The following is an 11,273-nucleotide window of genomic DNA, read 5'->3' on the forward strand; positions in this document are numbered from 1 at the left end:
AACTTAGCATTTTTGATACAGCCCTCGCCCGAATGACCCGCCCGAATGAGTTCACACGGGCGCCCTCAAATGACCCGCCCGAACGAGTTCACACGGGCGCCCTCAAATGACCCGCTCGAACGACCCGCCCGAACGAGTTCACATGGGTGCCCTCAAACGACCTGCCCAAACGAGTTCACACGGGCGCCCTCAAACGACCCGCCCGAACGATTTTGCATGGGCACCCGAATGACCGAAACGAACCGACAAGGGAGAGCCGGGCAAACGAGCTGCACGAACGTGCACAAAGCCAACCTCGGGTCACAACTTAGCATTTTTGATACGGCCCTCGCCCGAACGAGTTCACACGGGCGCCCTCAAACGACCCGCCCGAACGACTGAAACGAACCGACAAGGGAGAGCGGGCAAACGAGCTGCACGAACGTGCACAAAGCCAACCTCGGGTCACAACTTAGCATTTTTGATACGGGCTCTGTTACACTAAAAAATTTCACCATGACTATTTAAAGTTAGTATGGCTCTATCAACAGTCATGCTATCCTCTTAGGCAAGTCTTATACCTCTGCTCTCCATGTCAAACTCCAAAAAGAGAGAAAGTCTTTATAAATGTATTTATCTCTGGGTACGTAGGTTCTCTCAACCTTACCTGCGGGTACGCACCCAATGTTCACAAAAGCTGCGTCTTTGGACGCTCTGTATGTAAAAGGGCAGGTGCGTCCCCCTGTAAAGGTCAAAATGCGCAAGTTTCATCTTTAAAAAGTTACTTGTGGTCATTTCTAGAGCATTCTAGAAGGTTGTTTGACGTGTATTGAGCGCCTCCAGATGGTTCATGCACCCCTACCAAAGAGGAACTTATCCCATCAATAAGGGAGCTATCCCATCCAAAGAGGGGATTATCCCATTGATGGTGGACCTGATTAACTTTCTCTTGAGCACTATAAATACAAGCATTGGGCCAGAAGGAGAGGAGGTTGGAAGCTATACATTTCTAAGGGTAAATGCTGTAGGAATTAGGACTCCCATTTAGAAGCTTGTGAGGAGAGATTGCCATCTTTGCTTGTTCTATTTGGAAGTGGGTGAGCTTTGTCAAAGTAAAGGAGAACTCTTGATGGACCCTGGGAGGGACTTGCACAACACCAAGGCTCAGGTTGTATTTGTTCCTTTTGTTACCTATTAATGCAAATGAGTCCATTCTTCTCAATAACTTGTTATTTATGAGTTGTTTCATGTACTCCTTGGTCTATGTGTTAAATATGTTTTATTCTATGAGATTTTCAAGTGCTATTTAATCGTTTGATTGTTGGTGGATGCAGGTTTCAAAGTGAAGGAGGAGCTCATCTGGATCAGCGAAGCTGGACTGCTACAACAACGTTGGACTACAGGTAGGATCTAAACACTTGATTTCCCATATAGTAAATGCATGTTTAGAGAAGGATTGCTCTTGTTTGTCTTGTTTGTCACTAGAGAGTCTTAGGCTCCTAGGGAGGTTGGTTGTGTCCGCACAATCGACTCTTTCCGCCTGACAAATTGGCGACTCCGCTGGGGACACCATTGATGTGAAAGTCTTTTCCTTTGTATGAACTTTGCTCTGAGAAAATTGGTTTATTTTTCTGGTTTTTGGCTCTGTGACTTTGTTTTTGGGTGGGCTAGCTTAGGGCTAGATTCATTTTAGTTTTTCTTGAATTTTCCAGTAGGACGCACCCTCTGAGTATTGCACAGTGCGTCCCTGGACGCACTGTCACTGTCTGCACAGAGCGGGCCCGCACCTGTGTTAACGGGTTGCCTGCGTCCCCTGCTAAAATTTAAGAAAAATCCATTTTTTGCATTTTTGCTCTTAGATTTTGCTTTTTCTTAGTTTTTACTGCCCAGATTCATTAGTCTCTTATCAAAGATCTTCACCTGAACTTGTTTCGATAGCATTGAGTGTTTTAGTGGATTTCATAGAAGTTTAAGCCCTAGGGTTTGATTTTTGAGTAGGTCTTGTAGTGACTTTGACGGTAGAAGTTGTCAAGCCTTAGATCTCTCTGGTTTTGTCAGCCTTCTTAGAAGTCAGACGTGTCATAAAGTCTACCTGTGAGAGCAACTTACCGTTGATTGGTCTCCTGGGCAAATTTCGAAGTGCTTGTTGATTAAGTCTTGATTTCCATTTTACAAAAAGAACAAAAAGATTTGAGTTTTGTTTTGACTAGTCTTTTGATTCTGCATTAGCTGGTCCTTGATTTGATTTTGGTCAAGTAAAACAACCTAGAATCATCTTTGTAGGCTTTTGCCTCGTTAGGTTTGCTTAGAGTAAATTTCTTTTGATTTGCTTGTGAGTCAAGTTTTCATAGATTTTATAGTTTTTGAGATTGATTTTGTTAAAATAGATTTATATGCTTTATTAAAAAGAGAAAATACAAAAAACGTCTCCTTTGAAAAGTTTTGTTTCAAGTAGCTTTGAAGAATTTTGAAAGAAAAAGAGTTTTTCGTGCACGTAAAGAGTGGTCATGTTTGTATGCTTGGAAAGATAAAGAGAATTGTTTCTTTGATTGTCTTTACTAAGAAAGTTGTTTTCTATAAAATTTGCATCTCTCAACTCTCTTAGTTAAGAATTTCATTGAAAAAGGAAAGTAGCATAAATCATCTTAGGTGCATCTTGGTAGTGGTTTGAGTCGAGTCTACACACCATTGGTTTCACTTCCGCTACCTTTTGTCTTTAAGAAAAACCATAAAATTAACGCTTAAAGTAAAACGACGTAGTAACTTTTTTTTACTAGGGCTCTGAAACACCAATTTAGATCAGGCTAGTGTCTTGGAGTAGGTGAGAAGTAATTAACTCTCCAAGACAACAAAACCAAACAAGTAGCTTATCTTGTGATAGAATAAATCCAATTGTCTCATTTGTACTCTGGGAAAGCTCCTCTTAAAGGAGAAGCACGAGCTCGTGTCCGAACCAGTGAGGGGATCAATCCCCCCTCATTGGGAACGACGCCAGACACACACGTATTACAAACGGTAAACCTCGGATTAACCATTGTCGAGGAGCCAGGGGTCACTTGTCGGTAAACCTTGGATTATTGTCAAGGAACCGGCAAGGGGATTGAGCTTGATACTCTGCCCTTGCGTGCTGTCGGAGTTTAGACTGTTCCCCCAGGTGCATTTGTTGCAGTTGGTAACCTTAGTGACCATTATCTTTAGGATTCTACCTAGGTGACGGTGGAGGGAAGATCCCACTGTACCTGGAGCAGACGTCGGCTAGACTCACTTGGATTTTCTGGGGGGTTCACTTCACTCGAGACGGTTAAAGTGGAGGAACTTGTGCCGGTCTATTCATTAAGCAGGTTGTCGGGGTAACTGTTCCACCCGCCACTTCTGTACTGAATCCGGCGATGTTGGGCTTCATCACCAACTAGCGTTTTCGGTCTGGAAGGCTATTGTTTGTGCTTGGTTTGATGCCCTAGATTCTTTAGGCGTGTGATTCAAATTTGTTTGGTTCTTTAGAGACTTTAGGTGGTTTGATTTGAAATTTTACTTTGTTTTCGTGTGTAGTAGTTAAAAGTTTTAACTGTGGCGGAATTACCGAGACAGTCCCGTAGACTTCGGGGCCAGTCTCCTGAAGTTGTTTCTGTGGCCGAATTGTTGAGAAGATCCCGTAGACTTAGGGGATCACCTCCTCGAGATGACCCCGGTAATCTAGAAGGTTTAAAGGTCCTTGTAACCCCTCCTAGTGGCAGTAGAGTAGGTTCACCTGAAGAAGGAGAATCTTCCTTGGTAGTCCATTCAGATTACCAAGGCTTAGAGACAGGTTATAATCCCGAAGCTGTTACAGTTTCTGAACTTGTTGGTAGTTTTTCGTCTGCTAGTGATACAGGCGAAGAACCTGAAATATTTGAACCTGTTACTCCGACTTCTAGTGTTCCAGATTCACCTAGAGTAGAACGAGTTATCACCGAAAATCTTCCTACTGGTTTGATTGCTATTGAAGAACTTGCTCCAGAGGAAGAAATAGGCGTCTCTAACCTTGAAGATCAACTTACCATTGATCTAGGGAGCGTGAATCTATCTTTTACAGTCCTCCTAGGAAGTACTACTTGGTACCTTTCGTTAACCAATTTGTTAGACAACTCAGGGGTAGGTTTTTCTACACCTCGTACTCCATTTCCACCTGGAGGTATTTATACTCCTGTAAATATGTCTGGTCAGTCATCCGTGTTTACTCAAAGTCATGAATCTTTCTTACACGGCGGTCCTTCTGTTCCCACTGGGTATCAATCACTTTCTGGTACCTTTGCGGGGGCATCTCCTCAACCCATTGATCATGGGTTATTAGCTGGAAACAGTGGTAATATACCATTGGGTGTAGGTGACATTTACATGATGTCAGGTTCAGTTCCCGTTTCCCAACCTCAAGGTGGCCAATTACCGCCTGGGGGGCAGCCTCAGTTAACGCCTGGGGGCAACCTCAGGTACACAGTCTGGGGGGCAACCTCAAGGTACACCATTTGTGTCTGGGGGGCAACCTCAAGGTCAGTATGTACCATGGTGCAATACATGCCTCAAGGTCAACCCCAGCCTCAATATGTACCCAGGGTCAACCTCAGTATAATATCAACCTCAAGGATGGCAACCTCAAGGATGGCAACCTCAAGGATGGCAACCCCAAGGGTATCAACCCCAAGGTATCAACCTCAAGGCTATCAACCTCAAGGTCAAGGTCAACCCCAGTATCCGTATTTACCTCAAGGTTATCAACCTCAAGGTCAATACTCAAGTCAAGGTTATCAACCGCCTCAAGGTCAGTCATATGTTCAAATATGGGAACTGCACCTTACAATTATCAATCCTATCCTCAATCCGGTTATGGATCTCAGTATCCTCAACCTGTTACGGGTCAATACCCCAGAATGTTAGTGTGGGATCCATCACAAGGTCAACAGGTGTTGCAGCCAAGTTTACAAGTGGCACCTCAAACTCGACAACCCGTAGTTTCTGGTCCACCCTAGCAACCACAACCTGTCCAGTCAAATGTTCAAACTTCTGTAACTTCGGTAGTTACTCAGCCGCCAATTGCACCTAGTACTCCATCTCAAACGGCTGCTGCAACTACTGCTACATCTGCCGCGCTTACTTCTGGAGTATCGACAGCTCCGGTTTCTACTGTCTCTGTAACCACTCCTCAGACATCTTTACCGTTGTCCGGATCTACGATTCAAACCACGGTCCAGATGCCTATAGGTCAGCCTAGTATAAGTACGGTTGTCACTACTCAACCTCAATTTGTTCATCAACCGTACCAGGGACAGTACCAACCTGGGCAAGCTGTCCAACAGCCAGTTTACCAGTATCAACCGTATCCTGGGTACACTTATCAACAACCTCAACAACCCCAGTACGGTCCGGTTAATCCTGGTTTTCCAGGAGGATATAATATCCCAAATGCGACTCTTGTTCCTAGTTATCCTGGATATCCTCCTCTGGGACTGGTCTTGTGACCCAGAGTTTTAGAGATCCTAACCGGCAGTTACCGTTTATCGCAACTTTGGATTTACCAGACTTGACGCGCCTAACGAACGATCCAATTCAATATCTTCGTTCTGGCCGCCAATGCCAAATAAGTTTCCAGCGATATACCCAAGTTCGAAGGTAAGTCGGGAGAGGATCCGTCCAATCATGTGATGACTTACCACCTCTGGTGTGCTTCAAATTCTATTTCGGATGATTCGATCCGCTTACGTCTTTTCCAGCGTACACTCATTGGTCTCGCGGCCAAGTGGTACATTGAGTTACCACGGGCCTCTTTTTACAATTTTAGCCAGTTAGCTACCTCGTTCTTAACTCACTTTCAGTTGTCGGTCAGATACGATAATGGCACGGAGTTATTAACTTCACTAAAACAATCGACGTCCACGTATATTTCTGATCACATTCATGAGTGGAGACGTCGAAGAAGGTTAGTGAAAGTTTTTATCCCGGACCAAATCTTAGCTGAATGGTTTGTTAAATCATTATTACCGAAGATTACTGAAGATGTAGCTAAGGCCGGAGTAGTTACTGAGGAGAAAGTCATTGCTCAGGCGCAGTACCTTGACTTAGTTTACACTCAGTCGGGTACGTTACACGAGAAGATTCCAGATCTTCCAAAGTCGAATCAAATCGCTGCTGCTCCTTCGGGATCTCATGCCGCTGATGGTATGATTGGTATCGTGAATACAAAGAGCAAGAAGAAGTCTTCCAAGGCTTCAACTACTCCCATTATCACTTTGCCTGATTCCCCGACAGGAGAGTCTTCTCCGAACTTTCCGCCGATATTCATGCTGTAGAGTCATCTACGGCCAAATCAAAAAATGTGGAAAGAAGAAAGGAAAGAAGAAGGCTAAAGCAGACAAGGCTCCGAAGGAGAAAATTGAAAAGTCGGAAACCAATGACGAAAAGCGCAAACCTCGATATCCTTGTCTTATTTGTGAAGAGGATCATTTTACAAGAGATTGCCCTCATCGGGCCGAGGTTGTGAAAATAGTCAAAGGTTCTCCCCTCCTGTTGTGTTAAAAGATCCATTTCCAAAGCAGGAAAGTAAGATGATAGGTTCTTCCTCGACTGCCAGTGAAGAACCCATTTTGATGATGTCTCATGTGAGGATTGCGACTCGATCGCAAGATTATGGTAGTAAGAATCCTGTTGATGGTAAGGAAGCAGAATCTTCTCACTCTAACCCATCAACCTCAGCTCCTGGTTCCGATCCACTACAGATCGAGAAACCTAACCCGGACCTAGTAATTAAACCGCCCGCCAAGGGTGTACTTCGAAGGTCTGCTTTCAATCCACATGCGAGAGCAGCCCAGAATTACAACATTGTTGAGGACTTAGCTGTTTCACCCTCAGCAATGTCGGCTTTAGAAGTGCTGCAATCATGCCCAGCACAACGAAAATTACTTTTGTCGGCTATCGGAGCTGTTGATGTTCAGGACCCGAACCTGATAATCTTCGATCTAGAAAATAGTACACCGCGTCTACCCCATCAAATGGCTTTCCAAATTCCAGTGATAGTAAAAAACAGCCTATTCATCGGACTGTGATTGATGGGGAGCTTCTACGTGTATTATGTCGATTCAATGTTGGAGATCGCTTGGTTCTCCTTCGTTGAACCAATCCCCGACCATCCTTAAGGCCTTTGATGGCCGTGGGTTCCGTCCGTTTGGTATTCTACAGGAATTACCTATAGGGGTAGAAGGTAAAACCGTTAGTCTGGATGTGGAGGTGGTTGATGCCCCTCTAGACTACAACCTTCTTTTGGGTCGAAGTTGGTCATATGCTATGACAGCAGTCGTTTCATCGGTCTTCAGAGTAATAAAGTTTCCATATAACGGTAAGATCGTGACCATTGATCAGCTGTATACTTTTCATCCGACCCAGCCTCTTCAGAGAGTATCCAGCATGTCGGTAAGACGACAATCCCTTATAGGGACGTTGGCGTAGGTTTAGTTAAAGATTCCGGTTTACTGGGAACTTTTCCTTTCCCTCCAATCAACACAGACCCTTCATTTGCATCAATTCATATGATTACATCAGAAAACATTATTTATGATGATCCTTGGATTGTCCCATCTGAATCTGAGATAGACTCATTCGGTGATGCTATGCCTTTGAGTCCATATGAAATTGCTTATGAAGCTGTCATGTCTTTTACCGACTCGCGTTCAACCGAAATCGACCAAATGAATGTGGTCAGTGAAGAATCACTTTTCACCTCAACCTTAGAACGGATAGCGTTTCCCGAAGTCGTGTCATCTGACGAACAACTTCGCGAAATCCTAAGTGTAGACGATCTACCATGGGAAGATCTCCATCACAGATCTTCGTTTTTACCTAAGGATGATGCTTTTGAAAATGATTTTTCATCTATCTTTACCGCTGAATATGTCAAAGACGCTCAGAATCCAACGAAACATTCTGATTCAGAGTTGAATTTAGGGAATATTTCTCGTACTATTCCCATTGATATTTCAGTGAAGCCCGGAATTGAGGAGAACATTCATATAGGTGCCGCATGTACAGAAGATGAAATCCAAACTTACAAGGCCCTATTCCAAGAATTCCGCGATGTGTTTGCCTGGTCTTACGAGGAAATGCCAGGAATCGATCCTGCCATTGTTGTTCATGAAATAAAGACCTACCCGGACGCTAAACCCGTCCGGCAACGGTTGCGTCAGATTCACCCTCGGAAAGCGGCTGCGATTAAAGCAGAAGTCGAAAAGCTGTTGAAAGCAGGTTTCATTTATCCGATCCCGTTAACGGATTGGGTATCGAATATTGTTCCGGTCAACAAGAAACAAGGAACAATAAGAATCTGTATCGACTATAGGGATATAAATCGAGCTTGTCCAAAAGACAACTATCCTACGCCTTATATCGATCAAATTATTGATGATTGTGCCGGAAGTGAAATGTTTTCCTTTATGGATGGTTTTTCGGGCTATAATCAAATCAATATTCTACCTGCCGACCAACCAAAAACGGCATTCATTTGTCCATGGGGGACATTTGCTTATTGCAAATTACCTTTTGGGCTTAAGAATGTCGGGGCACTTTTCAACGGGCAATGTCTTATGCATTTCATGACATCAAGCACATTGTGCAACCGTACCTCGATGATTTGCCTGCTCATTCTTTACATCGAGCTGATCACCTTGTCCACTTACGAGCAATCTTTATGAGGTGTAGGCATTATCGAATTCGGTTGAATCCCCACAAGTGTGTTTTCTGTATAGAGACGGGTCGATTGCTGGGATTTGTTGTTTCAAAAGCCGGCATTCGCGTCGATCCCTCGAAGGTCGAAGCTATCATCAAATTGCCTCCTCCTTCGAGTTTGCGCCAACTCCAAAGTTTGCAAGGGAAAGCGAACTTTTTACGCCGATTCATTCCAAACTACGCCGAGGTCACTAAAGGTTTTACACGGTTGTTGAAACAGAACGCTCAATTCTTTTGGGATGAGATTGCCCAACAATCTTTTGATGCACTTAAACACGCGTTGACCCATGCACCGTTGTTGCATCCTCCCAACTACAACCAGGACTACTTCTTATACCTCGCAGCTTCGCATTCCACTATTGGAATGGTGTTAGTTCAAGAAGATGAATTCGGAGCGGAACATGTGATATATTATCTTAGTAGGACCTTAAATCCCACTGAGCTAAAATATTCGCATGTAGAAGAAATTGGCCCTGGCAGCCGTTCAAGCTGTCCAGCGTTTTCGTCACTACATTCTTCTCCGTAAAACTACAGTTATTTCGGATTGCAACCCTATGATTTATATTTTGACAAAACAACTGCTAGGGGGCAAGTACTCTAAATGGATCGTTATCCTGCAAGAGTTCGACTTGGAGTTTGAGAAGTCCAAGTCTAAGAAATCCTTAGTTTTTGCGGAATTGATGTGTGATTTCCCTCGTGCTGACACAGAGACTGTGGCAGAGGAGTCCATTGCGGACGAATCTTTGTTTCTTATCAGTACTTTAGATCCGTGGTACGGGGATATAATCATCTATCTCCAAACCCAAACCTTTCGGCCTGAAGCTTCAAAGGCGGAACGTCGAAAAATTCGGTTTCAATCCCAGCAATACAAAATTATTGGAGATACACTTTATCGCGGGGGGGCAGACTTAGTTTTTCGACGTTGTTTAACTCACGAAGAGGCTGAGAGGGTTTTGAATGATTGTCACTCTGGAGCATGTGGCGGTCATATGTCTGGGTATGCCACAGCTCAGAAGGTGTTGCGCGCTGGCTACTTCTGGCCGTCATGTTTAAAGATTGTATCATTGCAGTCCGGAAGTGCCACAACTGTCAAGTGTTTGATCGCAAGATGCGCGCACCACCTGCTCCTCTCCACCCTATAATTGCCGTTGGTCCATTCGCCAAATGGGGTATCGATTTTATTACTTGTAACCCTCACTCGGCCGGGGGGCATGCGTATATCATCCTCGCGGTTGATTATTTTACTAAATGGGCCGAGGCGATGCCTACATTCGACGCAAGCGGCAAAACAGCTGCAGTTTTCGTATTCAATCATATTATAACTAGGTTTGGTGTCCCACAAGCAATCATTACTGACCATGGGAGCCATTTTCGAAACATCATGATGACTGAGCTTACAAGCCAGCTTGGTTTGCGCCACGATAGCTCTACTCCTTATTATCCGCAAGCCAACGGTTTGGTTGAGTCTATCAACAAAGTTCTGGTTATCATGATCCGACGAACCATTGGTATTCATCGGTCGAATTGGCACAACATGTTATTTTCAGCGCTATGGGCATACCGAACTTCAGTGAAAACTTCAACAGGGTTCACTCCTTTCCAGCTAGTTTATGGCTTGGAAGCTGTGTTACCCATTGAATGCGAAATCCCATCACTTCAAATGGCTGTCGAATTACTTCCAGCTACTTCCGAAGAGGAGAAACGTTTATTTACTTAGCTAAATTAGATGAGACTCGACGTGACGCTGCATTGGCAATCGAGACTCACGCGAAGCGAATGAAAGCTCAGTATGATAGAAATGTGACCCCTCGAAGTTTTTCGGAGGGAGACCTAGTGCTATTATATGATCAAGCTAACGATAAGCTAGGTGCTGGAAAATTCGTTCCTATGTGGCATGGACCCTACATTGTAAAGCGAAAGCTAGCAAAAGGGGCTTATGAGCTGGTAGATTTTGATGGGGACTCTTTGGTAAACCCAGAAATGGACTTTACCTAAAGAGGTATTATGCTTAAATGGTGGGTATGGAGAATTTTTAGTTAGGTTAGGTTTTCTTTCTAGCTAGTGTGTTTGTTAGTTTAGTTAGTGTGCTTAGCTTAGAGAGTGTGTTTTTCGTCGTTATTCTGGCTTATCTTGGTTTTACTCTTGATATTGCAGATGTCGACGCCTCTCCAAACATACATTGGATTTGCTGATGGTGCTTGTCGTAGTACACGGAATATCTCTTCCGCAGCTTGGGTTATCTATTCGCCCTCTGACGAGTTAGTTTCTATGCATGGGGTAAGCCTCGGTCAAACAACGAACAACATTGCAGAATACAGTGCAGTGGTTGAATTATTATCCGAATCTATTTCATTTGGAATTCGACGTTTGATAGTGAGGTTAGATTCTGAACTTGTTGTATTACAGCTTAATAGAGTATATGCCATTAGAAATCCTGTGTTATTAAGGTTTTTTTTGAGAGTGCGTCTCTTGGAACGTGAATTTGATTACATTGAATATCAGCATATTCCAAGGTCTTTAAATACATTAGCAGATGCAATTGCTTCTCG

Source organism: Pinus tabuliformis, chromosome 7, assembly GCF_031772625.1.
Source record: "Pinus tabuliformis cultivar Carrire ecotype Pingquan chromosome 7, CPIR1, whole genome shotgun sequence".
In the NCBI taxonomy this organism is placed as follows: Eukaryota; Viridiplantae; Streptophyta; class Pinopsida; order Pinales; family Pinaceae; genus Pinus; species Pinus tabuliformis.